This window comes from Triturus cristatus, chromosome 5_2 (assembly GCF_964204655.1).
Source record: "Triturus cristatus chromosome 5_2, aTriCri1.1, whole genome shotgun sequence".
Classification (NCBI taxonomy): domain Eukaryota; kingdom Metazoa; phylum Chordata; class Amphibia; order Caudata; family Salamandridae; genus Triturus; species Triturus cristatus.
This window is the reverse complement of record NC_140588.1, coordinates 786,105,065-786,131,084: the sequence shown is the minus strand read 5'-3', so window position 1 is coordinate 786,131,084 and position 26,020 is coordinate 786,105,065. Positions and strand designations below refer to the sequence as shown.

Sequence of the window (26,020 nt, the reverse complement as noted above, 5' to 3'; positions counted from 1 at the left end):
CATTATCACACCACACCATTCTCGGCATTCCAAACCTAGGGAAAAATTCTTTCACAAGGGCTTTGGCTGTGGATAGGGCAGTGTTATCTTTCAGAGGATAGGCCTCTATCCATTTTGAGAAAGCCCAAACAACCACCAGTACATATTTCAGGTTGTTGCATCTTTCCATGTGAATAAAGTCCAGCTGCAAAACTTCGAATGGACATGATGGGGGTGCAAAGTGACCAGCTGGAGTTGGGGTTCCCCTACCAGGGTTGTATTTCAAGCATACCATGCAATTCTTGACCACATTCTCTGCACACTTGGGAATTCCAGCATTCTGCCATACTGGGGCCAACAACTTACAAATTCCTTTCGTACTGATATGTGCCATTCCATGTGCCATAGTAACCACTGGGAGCACATATGCATCAGGTAACAACCATCGCCTATGTTCTGTCAGATCAATCCAACAACCATTCTCATCCAACTTACCCATACTTTCTCTCCACTTGCTTAACTCTTTCTCTGTGGCCTCAGCTTGAAGCGACTTCACACTCTCTATTGTGTTCTCACACATTCCAACATCATCAACCCATCTTGCGGGGCCTGCAACATACATTCTAGTCTTCACATTCTGGGCTGTTTCTTTCGCGGTCTCATCAGCAAACGCATTCCCACGTCCAACATCATCTGTAACTTTCCAGTGCGCACTGCATTTCATGATCGCAACTTGCAACGGTAGGGTCAGTGACTCAAGGAGATCATTCACCAACTTGCCATTCTGAATTTTAGCTCCATGCGATGTCAGAAACCCACGCTCTTTCCACAGTCGCCCAAAATTATGAGCCACGCCAAAGGCGTACTGGCTATCTGTGTAAATATTCACTCTCATTCCTTCAGACAACACGCACGCTCTCGTGAGGGCGATTAATTCTGCTGCTTGGGCCGAATTATGTGGCACTCGTGCAGTTTCCACGACCGTGTGTAAAGTCGTGATAGCATATGCAGCAGTCGTGTCACCATTAGGGAGCTTGAAACATGAACCATCCACCCATAAAGTGCCATCACACTCAGTCAGGGGAGTATCTTTTAGATCTACTCTCCCTTCCGTCTCTTCTTCTGTTCTGAACAGACAGTCATGTTGCTCAATCTCATCTGAGTCTGCTGGAATTGGCAATAACGTAGCTGGATTCAGCGTACTGCATCTCTTTATGTGTATGTGATTTGCTAACAGTGTAAGCTCATAGCCTGATAATCGCGCACTAGTCAAGTGTTGTGTCTTGGTCCTATTTAATAATGTGTCTACAGCATGTGGAACCATAACAATCAATGTGTTGTCCATTACCAACCCAGCAGATTGTCGGATAGACATCGCTGCAGCAGCTGTCGCTCTCAGACAGCTTGGCAATGCCCTCGCTACAGGGTCCAAGGTTGATGAAAAATATGCGCATGGGCGCGGTCTGTCGCCAAAGGGCTGTGTTAACACTGACAACGCACATCCATCTTTCTCGTGAACATACAACGTAAAAGGTTTGCTGTAGTCAGGAGTACCCAACACAGGAGCTGAGCACAATGCATTGCGCAATTCCACAAAACTTTTCTGGCACTCCTCAGACCATGGGATAGGATTCGGTGTGTCTTTGCATGTTAAGGCTAACAAAGGTTTTGCCAACAAGGCAAAATTAGGAATCCAATGCCTACAGTATGAGGTAATGCCCAAGAAAGCACGTACTTCTCTCTGTGTTCTTGGCACACTCAACTGTGCAATGGCTTGAAATCTTTCTGGGGTCAGTTTCCTTCCCTCCTTCGACAAGAGATGACCTAAGTAGGTCACTTCTTGTCGACAATATTGCAGCTTAGAGAGAGACACTTTGTGATGGAAAGCAGATAAATGGCGCAACAATGACAATGTGGCTTTTTTGCAAATCTTTTCAGTATCTGCGGCGATTAGTAAATCGTCCACGTATTGAATCAGAATAGCGCCACTAGGTAAAACAAGTGCATCAAGCTGCGCTTTCAAAGCTTGACTGTATATGGATGGACTCTCACAGTAGCCCTGGGGAGCGCGTTTGAAGCGGAAGCTTCGGCCTCCCAGACTAAAGCCAAAAATATCTCTGCTCTCCTTTGCAATTGGGATGCTAAAGAAAGCATTCTTTAAATCGATCACTGAAAACCATGCAGCAGAGGCTGGAATCATCGTTAACAAGGCAGTTATATCAGGGACAACCGGAAACTGTGGCACAACAATCTTATTAACCTCTCTAAGATCAATCACAAATCTGTAAACAGGTGGCTGTGAAGGGTCCGTCCGTTTTAAGACAGGTAAAATCGGACTATTGCAAACGTTGCCTCTTGTTTCTTCAATCACACCCTTATTAATCAAGTCGCTGACAATGTCTAACAATGCTTTTGGGCCTTCATTAGAGATCTTGTACTGTGGAATACGTGGCAGTCTGACATTAGCCTTTAAAGTCACCACGTATGGCGGTATCTCCAAGAGGCCCACATCATTGGGACCAGTAGCCCAAAGGGCATCCGGAAGGGATGACAGTTCAGGTGGCATTGTATTTTTAGACAAGTACATTGGGGAAATCACTTTCTTACCTAATGTAAGTTGTACTCCTGAAGGAGAACAATACAGTGTAGCGTGCAATCTTTTCAACAAATCTAAACCTAGCAAATTCTCACCACAACCTGTCGTCAGAATCAGGGGTGCTTTCAACTCGCAAGGCCCAATAGAAAGTGACATGGGACTAGAAATCGGGTTCCTAACCGGGGCGCCAGAAAAACCTACTGAAACATTTATATCGCCAGACAAAGGTGCGCCAGGGAGTTTTGAATGCATGATTGAACTCTTTGCAGCACCCGTGTCTAGCAGAAAGGGCTCCGTTACATTTTCTGTAGTTACCTTAACATACGGTCCACTCTGATCCACTGGCACTGAAACAACTCCCTCTCTCTGTCTACGGCTGTCCTAGTAATCCTTATTTTCTGCATCGCCGTCCTCTGCATAATAATCATTATTGTAATACTGAGCTGTATTACTAGTCGCATTGGTTTGCTGATCAAAGCTATTAATGGCGCTTTGGGGCGGAAGAGGACGCGCGTTCTGGGGAACACTTCTACGCCCTCTGCCTCTAGGAGCTTGCTGACCACCCCTACCTCTTGCGCCATACGCATTACCGTTCCGCTGCATTAATTTAGGGCAACTATATTTAAAATGACCTTCCTCTTTGCAGTATGAACATTGGTTGGGACCTACAGGGACACGTGGTTGATAATACCCATTCATTTGCTGATTGTTCTGAAATTGTTGGGGTTGGTGATAAACACCTTGGGGTTGCCTATAATTATTCTGACCTCCACGTGGCGGATAGGCCTGCTGCAAAAGGACCTTCGTCTTTAGTTCCTTCGTTTTCTTTTCTGTTCTATCTTTTTCATCTTTATCTCTGTTCTCGTAATACTGTGCAGTAGCCAGTATTTGCGCTGAAGAGGAAACAGCCCAAGAACTTTCTGAATCTTTTAACTTTTTACACAGGTCAGGAAGTAGATTCTGCACAAACTTATCCACAAATAACCGTTGGCCACCCTCAGTACTCATATCTTGCCCACTGTGGTCAACAAACGTTTCTTCAAACCTAGTAAAGAAGTCTGACACTGTCTCATCTTTCTTCTGCTTGCATGCAGATAACTTGTCCCAATTTACGCGCATCGCGGGCATTATTGTCTTCATATACGTGATGATTCTACCAGGCAGTTCTGCTACTAAAGGCTCAGGTTTCGCACCACCAGTTTGTCTAGCATCAGCAGCGATGATGTTAGCCCATGTGTCTCCTAGTTCTGCAGCATGATCCGTATTACGTATGGATCCCCACAAGGGCTGTGGAACCACATTCCCAAACAGCATATCTACATCAGCCAGATTCATTACACAAGATTCTGCAGTCTGTGACAACTCCTTATAATAACCAGTAGGGTTTTTACGGGGATCAGGCAATGACTGCTTGAGTGCTAACACCTCAGATCTTTTCCATGGAACATGTACCCAAATACGCTGGAAATGTGCTACGACAGGTGGATTAGCATTTGCATCAGCGGGTCTCCAAACTGGGGGAACCTCACGCATCGGATATTGGCGTGCTTTTACCCTCTTTCCCACAGAAACATCAGGTTCAAACAACGACTGTTGACAATCATCATTCCTGAAGGACAATACAACCGCAACTGCTTTATCTACCTCGCGATCCACAATTATACCAGTTCCAAAGTCAAACCTCACTCTACACAACTCCTGCGGGCTCGGGTCTTTACCACTATCCTCCAATTCTTCACAGAGAATTTCGCACATTTTCTCAAACACATATCTCTGTTTTGGGGCATCCCACTGATGGAAAACGTTGACAACTGATTCCACATCATACAGTGAAGGGAAAACAATCCATCTACGCGCCATACTATCTATTACCTTTTTCTCATCAGGGTTAGGCAATTGACTACGCAGTTGCTTACGCTGTAAACCAGGAGTCGCACCAGATGACTCAAAGAGAGGCGACATTAATGTAGTAACCACATTAGCTAAGCGCTGTCGCGCTGAAGGAGAAGCTGAGGCGAAAACAGGGGGAAAAACAGAGGGAAGAAAAGAGGATGCAGAAACAGGTACTGGAGTGGTGGAAGGAAGAGTGTCAGGGGAGGCAGCTGCTGAATTAGGCAAAGTCGCAGGAAGCGCGGGGGCAGTCGGGAACACAACAGGCGGCCCTTGAGAGGGCTGCGCTATATGGACAAGAGCCGGCTGCGCAGCAGCTGGCGGTAGCGGCAAGGCTTGCAGTATATTAACTGGAGGTGGCATATTCACAAGCTGGGGAGGTGCCGTGGCATTTTGAGCATACGGGGGTGGTGAACTCAACAAATGCGACATCAGGGGATCTTTCTCCTTTTCTTCTAACTCATTCTGCTTAGAGTGTGGTAAGGCTGGGTAACATTTGTCGATCCCTAACTTACGCTGCCTGTGCAATTGCTCATTCATCTGCTCCTCCTCATTATCTTTAAATTGTACAGCTGCTTGTATTACTGTCATACCTCTCTCCCTTTTATTCTTTTTCGCTAGCTTAATTTCCTTCTGTTTGGCTTCCTTTCGCCATAAGCGGAAAGAGTCAAACATCGCCGGCCGGGCTTTCTTTTTGAACAATTTAATTTCTAAATTATCTAAAATATCGGTATCGAAACTACCATTTTGGGGCCATTTTAAAACACCGTCTTTCCTGGTGTAGTGGATCCACACTTCGTTATATGCAATAGGGCCTACGCCATGTTTTACATAGAGCTCATAAGTTGGAGTTCCAACCGGAGGGACCGGGCATGATTCCTCCAGCTGGAAATCTTTTCCACAACCCACACAGAATAATCTACCAAATATTCTAGAACCAGGCATCTTTGCTCACTAGTCTAGATCCAAACGTCAAAGGATTATCAATTACGATAGTCTCGTGAATACACGAGTCCTCTGGCTTTGGCGTTTGCAAACTCCAAATTACCAAATCAAACGATCCCGAGGGATACCAAAACAAATGGGAGACGCTCCACTTATACTTAACTGAATATTGCTGATCGATGGCGTCACCAGAAGACTCTCTCGATTGTTTCGCTCTCTCAAAACTCGTCAAGGGTCCAAAACAGGTCGATTAATCAGGGCAGCAGTCCTTCATAGCCGTCGGGACGCGGAGAACCTCGCAGAAAAGACTTTCGGACCACGTCGACATGCAGGGGTCGATGAAGTGGCGGCCTTCCTCCGGAATTTCCACACGAAGCTCCTCACGAACCTCTGGCTTGGACTGGTACCGCTGAAATCGCCCCACGTTGGGCGCCAAACTGAAGTACTGGGTATTTTAGTCCCAGCGGTGCAGGGGCACACATCCTATGACTTCTGGGTTCACCCTGTTCCAGACCTACAGAAACACAGAGTCTTCTGGCTGAAGTCAAAGATCGTTTATTGGCTGCAGACCAATTACAGGTATCCTAGAAGTACAACAGTGTGTATGTTCTCAGGAGACTGCTGAAAATCATAGAAACGGACTTCATCTTAAATACACTTTTCCCTGCCTCAAGCATACATTCCTAGGTTTTATGATACGGTAATAAACAAGTGTACATAACAAAGAAAAGGCAGAGTCATGATGACCATCCCACATTCCAGTTCGGCCAGCCCACAATGATTTACACAGTAAGGTTCAGATCCCACATTTGATATCAATAGGCCCCAATAAAACACGGGCAGCTCCTGTTTTGGGAAACAAGTCATAAAGCAGGAACAGTCAGGTGTGAAAGAGATTAGCCGGAGGCTCGTGTAGAATGAAAGGGTTTTATGATGGGTCAAACCCTGATGCTAATCACAGGTGGACGGAGGAAGGGGAGCTCGTGAGACCAGTTTGACCTGGGGCAGCAGAGCCAGCTGCCCAGGTCACAGAGAAGTCACGGGAAAGCACATGTACTGTGAGGCCCGTATTTGCTCCATTATAGCCTATGTGAGGGCAATGACAAGATGGCCACCGCTCTCAAAATGGAACCCGCGTAGTGAAGCAGAATTACATGTACACAGTGCATTCATAGCTAGAACGATATATAAAGCACTCGTACATGCCGCATTAATCATTTGCGGTTTGCTAATACCAGATAAACAGGGGTAGGGCCCTGTCCCCTACGCGGTGACAGAGATTAAAGTATGACACTCATCCCTATTGTCGGCAACGCTGTGTGGTGCAGATGCAGTGCTGTATTGTCCCCAGGGCCTGGCTCCTATGTCAAACTCCATTTCATGTCATTTGCTATTGTGTCATGCTCTCCATGGATTTTCATTGGCATGGTGGGTCAACCAACTGTGTGTTGCATGCCCTACATCTGTACCTTGTTTTGTAGATGTTACTTAACTTTCTTTGCAGGCTATGCACTGTAACCTATGTAGATTGGACTCATGTGACATATGTATACAGGTGTGTGATTAATTGCTGTCTCTTCACCTTGCCCATAGCATCGTCGGGGGACACGGAGGGAGACATGAGCACAGACGGAGCGGAGAGACCGAGCACCAGTGCCAGCGTTGACATCGTGGCTGGCACATTGAGTGGTACAGAGGCGGAGGAGAGTGAGGCCGAGGACCTGTCCACTGGCACCACCGAATATGAAGCCGACAGGTCCGAGGATGATCTCTCCGAGTGGGCGGAGGCTGCACCAGCAGCTGACAGCGGAACAACATCGCACCCCGCCCCCCCCCATTGCCATCAGCCGCCTCCCACTTGCTCGTGTCCCTTCCCAGCGTGCCCGGTCACCACATGTCTCCTTCCTGCCAGGCACCGCACCCCCTGCCCCTGTCTCCACTGCTGCCGCCAATGCCGAGTCTGTGGACATCCAGCGGCAGTTGCAGGTTGGTCAGGCTGCGATCCTTAATGTCCTCCATGGCCACAGCCAAGTGCTGCACAACATGGAGGCATACTTGGAGGGCATTTTTTCGTCGCAGGCTGACCAACGCCAGTTGCTGAGGTCCATAGACTCGACACTGACTGCAGCAGTGGGTCTCCTGCAGCGCTACGTCCCACCCCCTACCCCTGCCCCATCCACACTTCCCACTCCCATGCCTGTCCCACGTACACCCAGACGTCAGCATGCACCCACCACAACAGACACAGGCACCACACCAGCAGGGAAGTTCATACGCACACCTCCTGGCACGCACACACAGGGTGAGGTAGGCACACCCACTGGGTCGGGGGACAAACGTAAGACACGCAGCCAGAGTGGGAGTCCGCATTCCACCCAATCCACTCCCTCCAAATCCCCTCCCCTCAGCTCTCCTGGCCACAAATCGGGCAAGGACTCCTTCATGGCCGCTCTGTCCCTGAGCCCCACTGTGACACCACCCCGCAAGCGGTCAAGGGAGTCCCCGGTCAGGGTGGTTGAGTCCCCCCCATGTCCACACCCTCCCCCAGTGGCGCTGCGACCCATCCCTCCGCCCCCCCCCCCTCATTGGGGCCTGGGGTTCCTTCGGGTGCAGGGGAGACGCTGGAGGACCTTGCTAAGGTGTGCAGCGAGATCCTGGCCTCCGCCTTTGGCCCTGCCCCACCCCCTTCGCCCTCCTCTCCCTGCGGTGCCTGGCCCTTCCCCCCAACATGGTGCCCTCCCCGCTGTGGAAGACGAAGGAGTCTGACTGTGCAGGCAAGCTAGGGGACACGCGTCCCACTGTGTCCCCTGTCCAGCTGTGACTCATGGACTGCCCTATGGGCTTTGTAAATATTGGACTTTCTACGAACACACTATTTAAGATCATGCTGATTAAAGCCATTTTTGTTTCCTTTGAACACTATTGCTTTTCTGATGTTGCTGTTGGTGGGGCTGCTACATGATTTTGGGTGGTAATCATGTGTTGGGTGTGTGGGAAATGTAGTAGTGTGCTGGTCATAGGGGGGACCCTGGTATCTGTGTGCCATCACACGGTGTTAGCTAGGTTTCTCTGTTCATGGAAGCAGTTACTGCATGGTGAAATTGTCCCAAGGTGTATTCCTTCCTCTGTGTACCCTGCCATCTTCCCTGCAGGGTGTTCCCAATATTTAGCGCTGAGCTGTGTGTACATTAGCTGGGTGTGTGACGGACTCCTTCAACTTTGCACATGCATGCTGAGCGATGTCTCCACCTGCATCATTCGTGGCATCCTTGGTAGTCATTGTACTTGTGTATGTGGACTATTGACATGACTTCATGTGGACATGTTTTCTTTTTGGCGCTATGCATGCGTATACTCCCAGCCTCGCACACATGTGGTACATGTACTGCAGGGTCTTTGTGCACCTGACTGACATTTGTGGGCATGGTATCTGCGGCTGCTCCACCCTTTGCGTTCCATGGGCACTGCTGGGAGTGTTAGGCACCCACCCCTCCTGTGTCTGGGCACTGCTGGGAGGACTCTGCACACACCCCTCTTATGACTGGGCACTGCTGGGAGGACTCTGCACACACCCCTCCTGTGTCTGGGCACTGCTGGGAGGACTCTGCACCCACCCCTCCTGTGTCTGGGCACTGCTGGGAGGACTCTGCACACACCCCTCCTGTGTCTGGGCACTGCTGGGAGTGATAGCCACCCACCCCTTCTGTGTCTGGGCACTGCTGGGAGGACTCTGCACCCACCCCTCCTGTCTCTGGGCACTGCTGGGAGGACTCTGCACACACCCCTCCTGTGTCTGGGCACTGCTGGGAGGACTCTGCACCCACCCCTCCTGTGTCTGGGCACTGCTGGGAGTGACAGACACCCACCCCTCCTGTGTCTGGGCACTGCTGGGAGTGATAGGCACCCACCCCTCCTGTGTCTGGGCACTGCTGGGAGGACTCTGCACCCACCCCTCCTGTCTCTGGGCACTGCTGGGAGGACTCTGCACACACCCCTCCTGTGTCTGGGCACTGCTGGGAGGACTCTGCACCCACCCCTCCTGTGTCTGGGCACTGCTGGGAGGACTCTGCACCCACCCCTCCTGTGTCTGGGCACTGCTGGGAGGACTCTGCACACACCCCTCCTGTGTCTGGGCACTGCTGGGAGGACTCTGCACACACCCCTCTTATGACTGGGCACTGCTGGGAGGACTCTGCACACACCCCTCCTGTGTGTGGGCACTGCTGGGAGGACTCTGCACCCACCCCTCCTGTGTCTGGGCACTGCTGGGAGGACTCTGCACACACCCCTCCTATTTAACAATATGTACGCTTAGAACATACACGTGTGTGGGTTCGCTCATGCATATGAGGTGGGGGTACGTGTCGTACATACACGGTTGGGGTGGGGGTACGCTCCATGCATACGCGGGTGGGGTTACGGGTCGTACTTACACTGTTGGGGTGGGGGGTACGCTCCATATGTCCGCGGGTGAGGGTACGGGTCGTACTTACACTGTTGGGGTGGGAGTACGCTCCATACGTACGCGGGTGGGGTACGGGTCGTACTTACACTGTTGGGGTGGGTGTACGCTCCATACGTACGCGGGTGGGGTACGGGTCGTACTTACACTGTTGAGGTGGGGGGTACGCTCCATACGTCCGCGGGTGAGGGTACGGGTCGTACTTACACTGTTGGGGTGGGAATACGCTCCATACGTACGCGGGTGGGGTACGGGTCGTACTTACACTGTTGGGGTGGGGGGTACGCTCCATATGTATGCGGGTGGGGTACGGTTCGTACTTACACTGTTGGGGTGGGGGTACGCTCCATACGTACGCGGGTGGGGTTATGGGTCGTACTTACACTGTTGGGGTGGGGGGTACGCTCCATACGTACGCGGGTGGGGTACGGTTCGTACTTACACTGTTGGGGTGGGGGGTACGCTCCATACATCCGCGGGTGAGGGTACGGGTCGTACTTACACTGTTGGGGTGGGAGTACGCTCCATACGTACGCAGGTGGGGTACGGGTCGTACTTACACTGTTGGGGTGGGGGTACGGTACGTACATACACGGTGGGGGTACGGTACGTACATACATGGTTGGGGTGGGGGTACGCTCCATGCATACGCGGGTGGGGTACGGTTCGTACTTACACTGTTGGGGTGGGGGGTACGCTCCATACATCAGCGGGTGAGGGTACGGGTCATACTTACACTGTTGGGGTGGGAGTACGCTCCATACGTACGCGGGTGGGGTACTGGTTGTACTTACACTGTTGGGGTGGGGGTATGGTACGTACATACACGGTTGGGGTGGGGGTACGCTCCATGCATACGCTGGTGAGGGTACGGGTCGTACTTACACTGTTGGGGTGGGGGGTACGCTCCATACATACGCGGGTGGGGATACGGTCCGTACATATCCGTACCCACGCTGTGGAATGCTTGTGCGGGCCGTACCCAGGCCTTTGCCACGTGGGTACAGCCGTCCCGCCATTGTTGGGGTGACGTAGGTGTGGGCATGGTATGACTCGTACCCACGCTCTTAAGGCGTGGGTACGGGACGTACCTGTATTGTTGTGTTGCCGGTTCGCGTTGTCAGGCACTTCCGTTGTGGCGGACGCTGGCTTTGCTGGACACGCCCCCACCCCCTCGTAGTGACCAGGGCCTGGGGGTCAGGTATGTCCAGGGCATGTGTGCTGTGTGACTTTGGTGGGGGTTTTGTGGCCTGCCCCTGGTCCTGCCCCCCCCCTTTCCTCCCTCCCTTTGTTGTTCTGACCTTCTGCGGCGTCTGCGTCCGAACCTGTAGAGGAGGTCGACTGCTATGAGGGCCGGGATGACACGTAGGTTCGGGTCCATGTCTGTCCATCGCGTACAGGTACTGCTTGGTCGCGTCGTCCTGATTTCCCGGCAGTTTTTGGCAGCCGGAAAATATTGTCCGTGCGGGATGACGTCGGTGCGACTCGTAATTCCTGGTTCGTGAATGGCAGGCTGCGTGCGTCCCGACGTCACGTCGGCGCTTTCCAGGATCGCATTTGTATGTTTATTTTTGTCGGTCGGGGTTTTTTACGAATCGTACGGAAATGGAGTTTCCGTGCGATTCGTAATTCCATGTTTGTAAGTTTTGACGACAGGGTACACGTCGGACGGAGAATATGCTCCGTCCGACGGTTCGTACCCGGTTTTTACAGGATTGTAATCGGCCCCCTTATGTTTTTCTTACTTCACAGCCCTGATGATGTCCCAGGAGGGGACGAAATGCATTGGCTGTAGAAATTATTGATTGTGATTGGATGAAAAATTCTTTGGTGACTTGAAGAGGAATAATCTTTATAATCTTAAGAAAGCTGCACAAATAATTGACTGTTGTTGGATGAAGAAATCACAGAATGAAGAACAATATAGGTTATGTCTTGCTACTGCGATTCCTTAGAGAGTCGGGAGTGTTGTGTTCTGGGTTGTCTAATCATTTGCAGCTTCGTGATTTTTGGAAGAGAACGAATGAGACACTATAGCTAGTCGGTTTTTGGTTTTTGGATTTTGGGTACTAAGGTGATAGGTTGGTAAACCCCTATATACCGAGGCCCTGTTTTCCTGCGCATAGTTCTGTTTAGGTGCAGAATCCCCACAATAGTAGGCAGTAAAGTCCAATTGTTTTGCTACCGCATTCAAGTTGCAAAATAATCGTACATCCCCCTGCGACTCACTATCAGGAAGCGACGCCTTTGGGACACCCCTTCCTAATACCAACTGGCAAACCCTACTTTGTGAGTTCGTAACAGGTTACCGGCTCGCAAAATAGGGTTGATGTATGCTGCAGGACGTTTTAGCGGATGCAAATGGCTTGATTTGCTGATTGCGACCGCTAAAAATGGTATTGCATGTGTCACATAATCCCTTATATTGCAATGCTTGCACATGTCTGTTTTTTTGGTGCTTGAAGCTTGTAATGATTTGTCAGTGCAGAACACCACATTTTGAAGTTGCAACTTTTATTTCAGTTGGCTTAACACAGTACTGTGAGCCATGTTCTCATCAGAGTCTGCTCCAAAGAGTCTGCTTCACGGAGCTACAATGTGTATCATCTGCCAAGCATTGTCTGCTCATAGAGCTCAGCTTCATGAAAATGCAATGAAAGATATTTTCCAAGGAATTTTCGCTCTGACTGATGGAGTTCACAGTATGCCATGTTTGCTCACTCCACAAAGGTGTGCTTTCAGTGAATGTTCCAATTAGATAAGTCTCATACTATGGTATTGTATTACTAACATCACCTACCTTATGTTATGTACTTTCTAGCTCCTTGGTCATTAACTTTACCCCTCTTGTCACTGTGCGTTAGCACAAATTTCCAGCACCTAGAAATATCTTTTCAAGCATTTAGGCACTGGACAGTAATTATTTTGGAGCCACTGTGGGAAGTTGCTCATGTTAAAATTACATCTCTACAAATATGTCACTTTCTAAAATACACAGCAAACAGCTAGAAGAATAAAACACAAACCAGAATGACTATAACAGGTTTCAAAAGCAATATGATTCATGGCAGAATCAATATACCATGTAGTAAAATAAATCAGATAAACAACAGAATGAATATTTAACTTAAAAATAATTATTAGACCTGACAACCTTGTGTGTGGTGTCCCCCCTAAACATTTTGCTTTACCACCTCATGTTTGCTGAAATTTGTTTTTTTTGGCTTTAGGACTCTGTGTCCTTTATCACTGCTACCCTGTGCTAAAGTGCTTGAGCTCACTCTTTAAAACACTGTAAGATTGGCCTAACCTAATTGCTACATTTAATTTAAAGTCCATAGTAAAGTGGTACAACATGTACCCATGGCCTGTAAAATAAAGGCTACTTGAGGGTCTGCAGCATTTATTAAGTCACCTACTTAGATAGCTCTTTAAAACTTTATTTAGGCTTGCCATTGTAGCCTGAGTGCAGTTATTTTAAACTGCCAGCTCCACTTGGCAATATAAACATTTTTCCAAGTCTAAACCTTCCTTTTTAATACATATGTCAGGCCCTAAACAGCCCATAGTAGAGGGTGTAGTGTATTAAAAAAGTTGGACATGTATTTTTAAGTTTTAAATGTCCTGGTAGTAAAAAATACTACCACCCTAATTGTTCACTACTGTAAGGCCTACCTCTTTCATAGGACAACAATGTGTTGACTTATTACATTTTATAAGTGCTATCTTTTGGTTGGTAACACATAGAAATGTCATTCAACACAAAAAGGTTCAGCACTATTCACAAGATTCATAGAAAATTGTACACAAAAAGGTCCAAAACATGAATAAGATTTTCTTTGAAAAATTATTTTCTTTATTTCATTATTTGATGTATATGACGAGTCATAGCCAACGCGTTTCGTCCCTTGGAAAGAGACTTCTTCAGGGCTTCAAATAAAGATGTAAAGTATTTCTCTCTGTATTTTGAGTTATTGGCTGAAAATTCAAATATAACAGTATCCTTCTTGTAAGGTAGATTTTGTCAAAATAGCATAATGGCCCAGGAGATTGAGTTCACGATATGTAAATAACCAGGCGAGTTACAGAGAGCAGGCGTGTTTGCGTACCCCGCTCGGCAAGATGTATCACCTATTAACAATACGGCATCATTGTAGATTCAAGATGCGAAGTAAAATATATTCTGTGTAGGGGTTCTATCAGATGGGCATGGTAGCCCGTGTTGCTCAGTATCAGCGATTAGAAATGTCATGTTTGGGGAGCACCAAAGGCAGTGAGATTCTTTTCCGCAAGATGGCGATCTGACGTGGATCGCAGTGCTAACGCATCAGGCTCCTGATCGGAGACGCCGAGTGAACCCCCCCGTCAGTCTAATCATGTATGAAAACTGATGAAACTGGATCTGCAGCCGCGTATCTATACTATGGCTCTTGTTCGAAGTTGACAACACAGTGATTAGCGGATGAAAAAAGGCGGAAAAATAAAATCGAAAAACAGCCGCAGTACCGAGTATCGTAGCCGCATATGGATCTAATACATGGATCTCACCCCCTGACCCCTCCAACCCGATACGTCGCCTGGACTTGCTATTCATGTATAGGCTGGCTAGCTGTATATCGAATTTTCATCAACTCTCTTACCTCTGCAAATAGACCCGTCCGCTGTGCTTGTGCTTGTGCGCGCCGAGCGGGGCCAAAGCAATCCCGAGACGTTGGAATGCAAGCGGAGCTCACGGCAGAAATGGCCCCAAAAGTTGCTGCTCCCTCTACCGCCTCCACTGCCTCCACTGCTGCTGCACGCGCAAGGGCAGCAAGGCAAGCCCAGCGCGAAGCTCTGGAGCACCGGGGGTCGGACAAGACGACGGGTCAGGCCGATACACAGCATCTGAAAGCAGCGAAGGAGATGGCGGTAGCGGTTGATTCCTCTAAACCAGGGGGCGCAACCCGGAAGAAAGCCACACGGAGGGAGCTCACCGGACCATCAGTCGTGGACCTGCTACGGAAAGGCTCCTGTTCGCTTCCAGGTCAGGAGAGGCAGCGGCGGGCCTCACACTCCGAGGGGGAGTCTCTTCCTGTCCCAGACCTCGCAAACGGCCCACCCTCTCTAACGACGACAGTGGGCGATAAAACCTGTACTGCAACGGAAGATATCCAAACTCAACATGCAAAAAGGGATCTTGGTAACCCAGTCTCATCTCAGCAGCAGCCACATTCAAGTCTTGAGGTGAGCATGCTACCTGTTGTACCTGATATGCCTGATACACACTCTAACTCAGGGGTCTCCCTAGACAACGATCTGACTAACACTGTAGAGAATGATTTGGTGTTAAATAAATCTGCCAAAATAAATGCAAGCATTGAGCTCGGGCTCAACAGACAATCGCAGCAGCAGAAGTCTCTTAGCTCAAGAACCCAAATGCAGACAGTGCCGCCAGCCACTATGAAGACCATGAACACTAACCCCGATTTGGCTGAGAACATGTCTGAGAACATACCTAAAAATAGGGGTGTAACACCGGCTCTGGAACATCTCGGCACTGGCAGCACAATTCGCAATGATCTTGAGAAGGAGGCTAGTGACTTTTTCTCCTTCTCTGATGAAGCAGAACTAGGAGCAGCATGGGGCGATACATCAGCTTCATATGTGTCTGATGAATCTGATAGTGCGACAGATGCGGGGGCAGAGCCAGTCACTATCAAACTAAAGCAAAAGGTCCTCAACAAAAGGGGAAATAAATCGCATGGAGCGGCTTTACACTGGGATCATACACACTCCGAGCAACTAACTCCACTGAATTCTATAAACTCGCCTGCTCCAAACAACCCTGCGGCTGCATCTATAGAGGCTGTCCTGCAGGCTATAGCCTCGCATCGTGAAGAGACCTCACAGGATGGGCGAAAAGCGCAGGCAGCATTGCGTAAGGTGCAAGGAGTGGTGAGAAAGCTGGTTAAAACATGCAGTACGTTCGGCGATCGACTAACCGAAATAGAGTCCAGAACCTTGGCCAACGAAACTGAAGTTGTCGCAATCCAAGAGCGGGTGGAGTCAAACGAGCTGCAGATAGGGGACATCAGATGGAAACTGGAGGATTTTGAAAATCGTCAGCGCAGAAACAACCTGCGTATACTAGGAATACCTGAGAAATCAGAGGGGGAGGACATCCGCTCATTTATGGTTAACATTTTTAGAGACTCTCTGCCAGAGCTATCAAATTGGAATTGGGACGTCGAAGTCCAGCGGGCACACCGAATGCCTCTTGTTCAAAAAACCCCCGATAAGCCCGGCGCATACCCAAGGGCTGTTTTGGTTTATTTTGGCAATTTTTTGCTCAGACAGGCAGTGTTTGAGAAGGCAAGGCCTGAAGCCAAACGCACCTCAAAGGATATCACCTATTTTTCACGTCCTGATTTTTGTCATACAACCGTTGAGAGAAGATGGAGGCTGCGGCAGCTTATAAAACCCTTCCAAGACAAAAAGGCAATAGTGTACCTGAATAACCCCGCACGGCTGAAAGTTATATATGGAGGGCAGGTGAAATTTTTTGTCTCGGAGATAGCGGCACAAGAATACTTGGACAGCCTAAAATGATTGCCTCTGACTGATAACTTTATATGAGCTAGGGCACGTCTGAGTTGATCTGATTGAGCTATCTAAGCAATTCAAGGCACTCTCAAAACATATTAACATAATGTGAATGTGAATTATGCGAATACTACTAACTGGGGGAGAGGAGGCAAACACTGCGGAATATTCATTATTATATTATATTGTATTATATTCATTAATTTAAGGTGGGGGGCCAGTGGTTCGTGAGATATCTGCTTAAAAAGAAATATTCGTAAGGGGGGAAAAAAAAAAAAAAAAAAAATTTCTTTTTTTTTTGGAAGAGGGGTCTAAAAAAAAAAAAACGATGACGGCTGACCGATCAGGGACCTGATAGCGTGATGCACGTCCCTCACCAAAGGACTCTTATTGAGTCTTGTTGCCTTATGTTGGGAGCAGGGGGGGGGCAGGAAGATGGGGGGAGGGTGGGGAGGGCGGGGAAGGGAGCAAAATGGGGAAAATGCTGACAACTCCAAACAAAGGAACTCGAACTATCATGACACATTATAAAATATTTCGGTATTACAAGACAAATCTAGAATCAAATTTCATTACCAGTAAAAAGACTGAAACCTTAGCTATATGGGGAGGATAAGTATCTGTAGCTGGAACATTGCAGGGCTACACGACAGAGGTAAGCGAGGGCGGTTTTCTGAGATAGTAAAGCAAAATTCATTCGATATTATTTGTCTGCAAGAAACACACCTTCCTTGGTCAATGCGAAGCCTATTAAAAATACAGGGGTACAACATCTTGGCCACTACAACTCAAACAACTAATAATCGAGGTGTGGCGATATTAGGTAAGAAATATTTAGGAATCCCTATACGCCAAGCAACTGACCAGCATGGCAGGTGGATAATTGTTGAGCTTGCTATAGGGCTAACCATCTGTGCTGTATATGGACCAAACATAGACGATCCAGCTATGTTTGAAAGCTTAGAAGTAGAATTGGCTGATTGGCCAGGCCCGCTGATCTTGGCTGGCGATCTCAATATCACACTAGATTCAGTTCGGGAAACTCTAGGCAGGCATAGGTATTATGGTCGTAAACCTAGGGTGTTTAAAGCTGTTAATTCACTCCTTACGAGTCATAATTTAGCCGATATCTGGCTGCTCAAACACCAAGGGGATCCGGGGTTTACATTTTTTTCAAACCCACACAATAAATACAGCAGAATCGACTATATATTTTCCACCAGAAATATCTCGAATTCAGCAAACATCGTCAAATATCCTAAGTTAGTCTCTGATCATAACGCCCTAGTGCTTACTATTAATCTAACAAACACCACCAGGAAACCTTCAGTCTGGACGTTTGATAGGAAACTACTGGCCAACAGTGACTATGTTAATTTTATCAGAAATTGGGCTCAGGGATATTTTGATATTAATCGCTATAGCGCCCCTAGAAATATAGTGTGGGATTGTTTTAAGGCCTCGCTTAGAGGGGAAACCATCAGCTTTGTAGCTCAGACCAAAAAACAACAGACCGCTGAGCTCACTAAGAAATTGGGCGAACTAGCCAATTTAGAAACCGCGCATACCATATCACTAGCACAAAAAACGGATGGCTCAGATCTACTACGACAGATCCTGATCTTAAAAAACGACCTAAATAAGGCAATTTCAAAAAAGTCTGCTGAAACTTATAGAACACAGCAAAGAAATCTCTACGAGAATGGCGAAAAGGTCGGCAGGCAATTGGCCTTACGGACAAGACAAAAGGCATCTCAAAACACTATCTCCTTAATTAAATAAAACGGACAAGATTATACACAAATTAAAGATATAGTCGACATTTTCCAACACTACTACCAGAACCTCTATCAGAACGACATCTTGTGTAATAAAGAGGATATTAATACATTTTTGGGTAACTTTGTAGCTTGCTCAGATAGGAGGCTAGATAATGCTATCAAAAATAATCTGGAGAAAGAAATATCAATAACCGAGGTAGAACTCGCCCTGGCAGAACTAGCATCGGGGAAAGCAGCAGGCCCAGATAAACTGCCGCTAGAGATCTATCGAGTCTTAGGTAAAATAATACAACCATTTTTATTAGATCTATTTCTCGGAATTCAGTGGAACGGCCACACGCCAGCATCATGGCAGGACACAAATATTGTCATTTTTGCTAAAAAAGGCAAACCTACTGATTCTCCATCCTCCTACCGCCCAATCTCACTGATAAACTCAGATTCGAAACTCTACTCAAAAATACTCGCCAATCGGCTCAGGGGGGTCATTGGGCATCTGGTCACGCCATGGCAACATGGCTTCATCCCAGGAAAGGGCACTACCGACCACATCCGTAGAGTAATTACATTATTTGATATCACTGCAACAACGGGTGGCCAGATGTCAATGATTCTCCTTGATGCCGAAAAAGCATTCGACAGAGTATCATGGGAATTTATGTGGGCTATTTTAGAACGGTTCAACTTTGGGCAAGGGTTTATCAAATCAATCAAGGCAATGTATATTGACCCAAGGGCTAAGCTTCAGGTTATGGGGTGCGAATCTAACACCATCCAAATCTCAAGAGGAGCAAGGCAGGGATGCCCGTGCTCCCCGATACTATTTGCCCTCTACATTAATCCTCTGATACTCAAAATGCTGGAAAGTAACAGGATTACACCGGTGGTGACAGGCCGATATGAAACAAAAGTCCTAGCATATGCAGATGACATTGCTATTGTTACACGTGACCCCGAGACAGCCATAACCGAGATAGAGGCAATCACACAGCAGTTTGGTGCCTATTCAGGATACTCCCTGAATAAAAATAAAACCATAATATTATGTACAGCAAACACACAGTGCGTGGATGCGAGACGGGCAGAACTAGCAACATATTTAGGGGTCCATATATGTACAACAGCACAAAATATTATCAAAATTAATTATGAACCACTGATTGACTCAATTAGCCAAGATCTCACAAGGGTCAACAGTTTGCAGCTATCTATCATAGGGAGAGGGAACTTTATCAAAATGACTGTTTTTCCTAAAGTATTATATCTATTTCGTGCTATCCCTTTGCTAGTAGACGATACAATTATTAAAATTCTGGATTCACAATTCTCTAAATTCGTTTGGCAAAATGGCAGGATCAGAAGATCGCTGAAATACTTGTCTCTTCCACTTGACAGAGGGGGGCTTGCAATTCCACAGCTACTTCTTTATTTCTGGGCTTGTTTTTTGAAACAACTCACCCCAATGGTTACCCTAGCAGATAACCGGGAAGAGCTAGATATTCCGTCCATATATGAACTAGCCCTCGGACATAATGCAAGAGGACTTTTGTTAAGACAACTCGAGCCCAGTTACTATAAGAAAGTCAAATTCAAGATTGTCATCGGGGCATGGAAAGTCTGGTGCAGAATCAAAAAATTTATGAATATCCCCAGACTTAGTCGATATACTCCACTCTGGCATTCATGTGTATTACCGCAAAACATGAATGATGCTATCTCTGCCAGGTGGGAGAGACAAGGAATTATATCCCTTTATGATTTCCTGGGTATAGACATGAAGGCCAATTTTACTACTCTCCAAAATCAATTTAATATACCTGCGACAGATTACTTAAAATTTCTCCAAATTAGATCAATTATAAACTCTCAGTTGCACAACGTAATCTGGACTAGAAGCCCTATTATTGAAGCCACCACCAGTCCTTCTTCCAGAATCGGCACGATCTATACGTTTCTACAAGAGAACTCACCAGATGATATAATACAGACAGAACTATTATGGGTAAATAGGCTCGATAACTCAGATATAGACATCAATAAGGTTCTTGCCATGTCAACACAACTATTACTTTCCACTAATCTGAGGTCCCAACTCTACAAAACTATCTATAATCTCTATTTCACTCCAGCCAAGCTATTCTCATGGGGGAAAAGAACCAATGATCAATGTCCAAGGTGCAATTGTGGACCCGCAACGTTAACCCACATGTTTTATTATTGTGCTAAGCTGACATTATTAAAAAAAATGATCTGGGAATTTTGGGAGGCGATCTTTGGGCATAAATTACCCGAGTCCCCTACGATTTGCTTGCTTGGATATGATTGTACGCTAAAATTGAACTCCAACGAGGAAGCTATCCTTTTCATCGGAACTGCGATATATAGAATTATTCTTGCTGCTCTATGGAAAAATTGTGATGCCCCTAGTTTCCAAATGTGGCTCTCTAGATTTCTGTCTGTATATAATTACGAGCTTGCAATATACGCAACTAGGGGCCCTAAGTCCAAAAGAAAAGGAGATAAGATTTGGTCCCCCGTCACTTTATGGTGCACCGCAGCTGTCCCAAATTAATTTATAAACCTTTGGTACTAAGTTTCTTACAATGCAACAGTTCCTATTGTCTATTTTGGATTATATACGAATTCTTATGTTCCCATTTTTTTTCACTTAGATTGAACCGGCATTGATGTAAGTTTGGCTTCCTATTTCTTTTTTTTCCTTTCGCTATTGATGATCTCATTGTCTGTGATTTTTTTGGAGTTGTCTAATAAATATAAAAAAAAAAAAAAAATAGAAATGTCATGTTTGGTCTTCAAAGAATTGTAATTTAATGTCCTCTTTAATGGTAAGGTAGGATTTTAAGTCACAATTCTTAAAATGCCGCTTTTAGAAAGTTAAAGACACACAATTGATGGACGGAATGAAGAACAAATCAAAACATTCACCCTCAGTCAAGAGATCTGGGTTAGATCCATCATTTATTTGCTCACCATGCCACCCCAGTTTAGACGTGGCCATATGTAAATCAGTCTTGACCCTGTGCCTCATGGGAACAGTCCAGCCCGAACTGCCAAGCCAGGTCCTCCCTGGACCGGAAAGAAGCATCCTAGGACCGGTTTCGGGGTTTCACCCCTCTTCAGCCAGGATGGCTTGAGTCTAGTGGCACAGTGAGTCCAGGACCCACGTCTGGGCATACCTGGCGCACTTAGGGCGAGAAAGCAAAAGACACACAATTGATGGACGGAATACAGAACAAATCAAAACATTCACTCCCAGTCAAGCGATCTGGGTTAAATCCATCATTCTTTTGCTCACCATGCCACCCCAGTTTAGACGTGGCCATATGCAAATCAGTCTTGACCCTGTGCCTCATGGGAACAGTCCGGCCCGAACTGCCAAGCCAGGTCCTCCCTGGCGCGGAAAGAAGCATCCTAGGACCGGTTTCGGGGTTTCACCCCTCTTCAGCCAGGATGGATTGAGTCTAGTGGCACAGTGAGTCCAGGACCCACGTCTGGGCATACCTGGCGCACTTAGGGCGAGAAAGCAAAAGACACACAATTGATGGACAGAATACAGAACAAATCAAAACATTCACTCCCAGTCAAGCGATCTGGGTTAAATCCATCATTCTTTTGCTCACCATGCCACCCCAGTTTAGACCTGGCCATATGCAAATCAGTCTTGACCCTGTGCCTCATGGGAACAGTCCGGCCCGAACTGCCAAGCCAGGCCCTCCCTGAACCGGAAACAAGCATCCTAGGACCAGTTTCGGGGTTTCACCCCACTTCAGCCAGGATAGCTTGACTCCAGTGGCACAGTGAGCCCAGTACCCACGTCTGTATAACTTTGGAATCAGAAACATACACTAGATGGAAGCAGTGCATCATGAATATTCATTCAAGAGCATTTGGCTGAATTACACTGTTTCACTGTTGTGAACTATGTGATTCTTTAAATAATCTTCTAAACATGTTGGAGGGATCCCATTTCACTCTTGGAATGCTCTGAGGAGTGGCGTATGCTTTTCTCTCATTCGCCGAGTAAGCCTTGATTCTGCAGTTCGGGCTGGACTGTTTCCATTGGGCACATGGTCGAGACTGATTTGCATATGGCTGGGTTCAAACTGGAATGGCTGGGTGAGCAAAAAAACTATGGGTTTAGGCCCAGATCTCTGTACTGGGGTGAATGTAAGACATTGTTCTGCATTCTGTCCATCAACTGTTGTTTTTGCATTTGTCACCCCGAGTGGGATGGTATGCCCAAACGAGGGTCCCGTGCTCTCCATGCCTTTGGAACAAGCTATGCTGGCTGAAGAGGGGTGAAACCCAGAAACCGGTCCTAGGATGCTTGTTTCCAGTCCAGGGAGGAACTGACCTGGCAGTTCGGACTGGACTGTTACCATGAGGCACAGGGTCAAGACTGATTTGCATATGGCTGGGTTCAAACTGGAATGGCATGGTGAGCAAAAAAACGATGGATTTCGGCCCAGATCTCTGTACTGGGGTGAATGTAGGACATTGTTCTGCATTCTGTCCCTGCCTAAGTTACATTTCAAAGGGGATGCCTCCAGTACAGAACTTGACACCAGTCCTTTGTCACCTTAGACCTCTTCGAGCCTGTCTAGAATTTTCTCCCACTTCAAAGGCTGGCACCAGGTATAAATATTGTACCCTCAGACCAACTCCTTAGTATACTCCTGGACCTGTGGAACAATTCAGAAGGACTGCCTGGTATGCAGAGGACTGCCTTGCTGCTTCAGCCCTGCCTTGTTTCTTGGAGGACTGTCCTGCTGCTACCAGAGAACTGACCTGCTGGTTGAGGGCTGTCTTGCTGCTTGAAGGTGAGAGGATCATCTCCTTGTTTCCAGAAAGAACTGAGTGACTCCAAGGGTCAGTTGGCTGGCCAACCCGTCCTGAGCCACAGGGACGCAACGAGCTCCAGAAGCCTTCCTGCAAATGCCCATCTGACCTGCGTGGAACTGCACATGGACCTGCCTGAGACCTGCTGACTCCTGCTGGAGTGAGTCCCTCATCCCCAAGAGGTGCCTCCCCAGATCCTGGACCCTTGGCAAGCATCAAAGTGCACTTCTCTGAAAGGAAAGGAGAAACCTGACGTTTAGGGCTGTTTGTGGCCATGAATGGGCCTGTTAATACCAAGACACTGCTGACCTCGATAACCACTAATGCAAAGCTCTGATGAATCCGACTCTTTGCACTACAGCGACCGCCAGTGACGACTGGCAATGCGAAATCTGCACTTCATGCATGACCTTCCATGACACCAGACCAGATGCCTTTGCTAGTGACGATAAAATGCGATGCTAGGCCTGCTCTTTGCGCTACAGCGACAACTAACAGCAACACAGTCCTTGCTAGCTTTCTCCACAGCAAACTGGACTTTTCTCACCACACTTTTGACAGGTAACTTTTTCAGGGGAAATAATCTGGTTCCTGTATCTGGCCCGCACTCCATCACGGTAGGCCTGAAATTGTGACTTCCCCCCAGTCTAGCACGAACAGATGACTATGAGTGGCACTTTGTGCTTTTAGGTTCTATACTTACCTAGAACTATGAAATTGAATATCTCTGGTTCTAATGATTGGATTTTTGTCATTCTGCTATTGTTTCCCTTACTTAAATGTACTCTATTGTTGCACAATTGTGTGGGATTTATTTGTGTTGTGTTTTTGTTTTTGTAGGAAAGTAGGATCTGCTTCTTTTGGTTACCCCTACTTTTTGCTTTTTGCAACCACTGTTTTGACTAGTCTGGCTGGGATCCTGCTATCTGCTTTCTCCCTTAAATTAATATGTATGTACTTTGGTACAGCTCCAGATTGGATACTGGGGGGCCCTTATCAGTCCCTAGTATATGGTACATATGTACCCAGGGCATAGGTACCACAGAGGCCTCCCGTGCCCTGAAGCATGTATTATGCCACCCATGAGAGGCCATGCAAAATGGAACTACAGGCCTGCCATTGCAGCCTGTGCTTACTATATCTATGGTCACTACACATAAAACCTATCAGTCACCCCTCTAGCAGGCCTTGACAATCCTGAAGGCAGGTTGCTGGGTTTTACGTGAAAGGGTGGCACTGCATGAGCAGAGACCCTCTGCAGTCTTCGGAGACCATTCTACCGGGTTGTCGGTGACGCAGCCAGACATATAGGTAGAGGTGCATTATATGCTCACGTAAAACTCTATTTCGAAAACGGCTGCAACAAAACATGTTGTGTTTGGTGTCAAACACCTTGGAATCATACCTCCACACCCATAAACCATCTGGGATTTATGGTTCCACCCTTCTGAAGCAATCTTCATGGGTTCACTGGTGTTCCCGGTACCAGCCTTCTTGACCCAGGCAGCACAAAATGGTTGCTGCCGACCAGAGACACATTCCTGCCCTCCTGCTGCTGAGCCAAGCTCGAGCTGGGGAAGGCAGGACAATAGGAATCCTGTCACAGGGAGGTGTGACCACCTCCCAGACAGAATTTAGTGTATTGGGGCTGGGCTGGTGCACTTCCATAGTGCCTGAAATATCTGCATCTGGGGCACGCTTGGTGTCCCTGTGCATAGTCCAGTTCAAAACAGTCCCAGGAGCCATTGGCTCCTGCTCTGGCGCGAAACTGGACAAAGGACAGGGGAGTATCCTCCCCACTGTCCTGACCCTCCACTGGGAGGGTACCCTGAATCTGTCCAACCGTCTCCCATGGGTACAAAAGGACTTACTTGGCTGTAGGACCCCAGATTCGACGTAGACAAGATTCTGATCAAGAAACCACTGACCTTCGACTGTCAGGACACTCTGGACTTTGCTGGACTTCAACTGGGCCCGACTTCGTCTCCCTCTCCATCCAAAGCATCGTCTGTGCCCGTGCACCATACAGGCTCCATGCAGGACCTGTGGGGCATCAAGGACAACTGAAGTATCTCCCTTGGGGTGAAGGAGCCACTCCCCTACATTTGCAGGCACCAGAAAGGCAACTGACTGGTCTGCTGATCCTGAGCTCCTGCAGATTCTGAAGGCTCCAGCAACACAGGAGGTGGGTTTCTACGTTCCTTGAGGTCGAGCTGCACTGGTTGTTTGGACTGGTGCAAGGTGCCAACTTTAATTAGTGGACATCATATACCAGGCCAACTTCTCCCATATGTCTCAACTTGAGATGGTTAAACATAACATCAAGGTGGAGAACAAACTCCTTGAAACAAATACGAAAGGGAGTGTAACTAATGCATATGAATTAAATTGAGGTCAATAGAATAATCATTGAAATGAATAAGAATGTGATTAAAATGAATGAATATGAATCACACTGAGGAAAATAGCACAATCCTTGAAATTAGTATGAAGGCAAATAAAAATTATTGGATATGACCATCACTTGAGATGAATAAGACACAGCCTAAAATGGATGAGAAGCTAAATGAAATGGTTGTGGTTATGGTAAACTGAATGTATAATGCATGTTGAAAAGGACATGACCCTGTCACCCAATCACAGTTCATTTCAGTGAAGTTGCCAAGCCCACTTTTGAAACTGACTGTCTTGAGCTAGCCACACATCAAGAAGGATCCCCATTGTAAGCAGTGCTTTGTAAAAATATGGGTTCTAAAGGGGAAAAAAATGATATTAAAGCATACATACCAACAACCCCGATTCATGCTGGAGACTCCTGATTTAAAGTCAAGAATGACTTTATGTGAGTTCTCCACTGCCTAAAATTGCTTCTGTTTTAATCAATGTTAGTAAATTGGAAGCATACATTCTTATATCTTTTCCCTA

At 47.3% G+C, this 26,020-nt stretch overlaps 1 protein-coding gene across 2 annotated transcripts in view; it reads left to right on the top strand.

Moving 5' to 3' along the window:
* Positions 1-26,020, top strand: part of GPC3 (glypican 3) — a 3,264,744-nt gene that overhangs the window by 2,330,717 nt on the left and 908,007 nt on the right. The window lies entirely within an intron of this gene.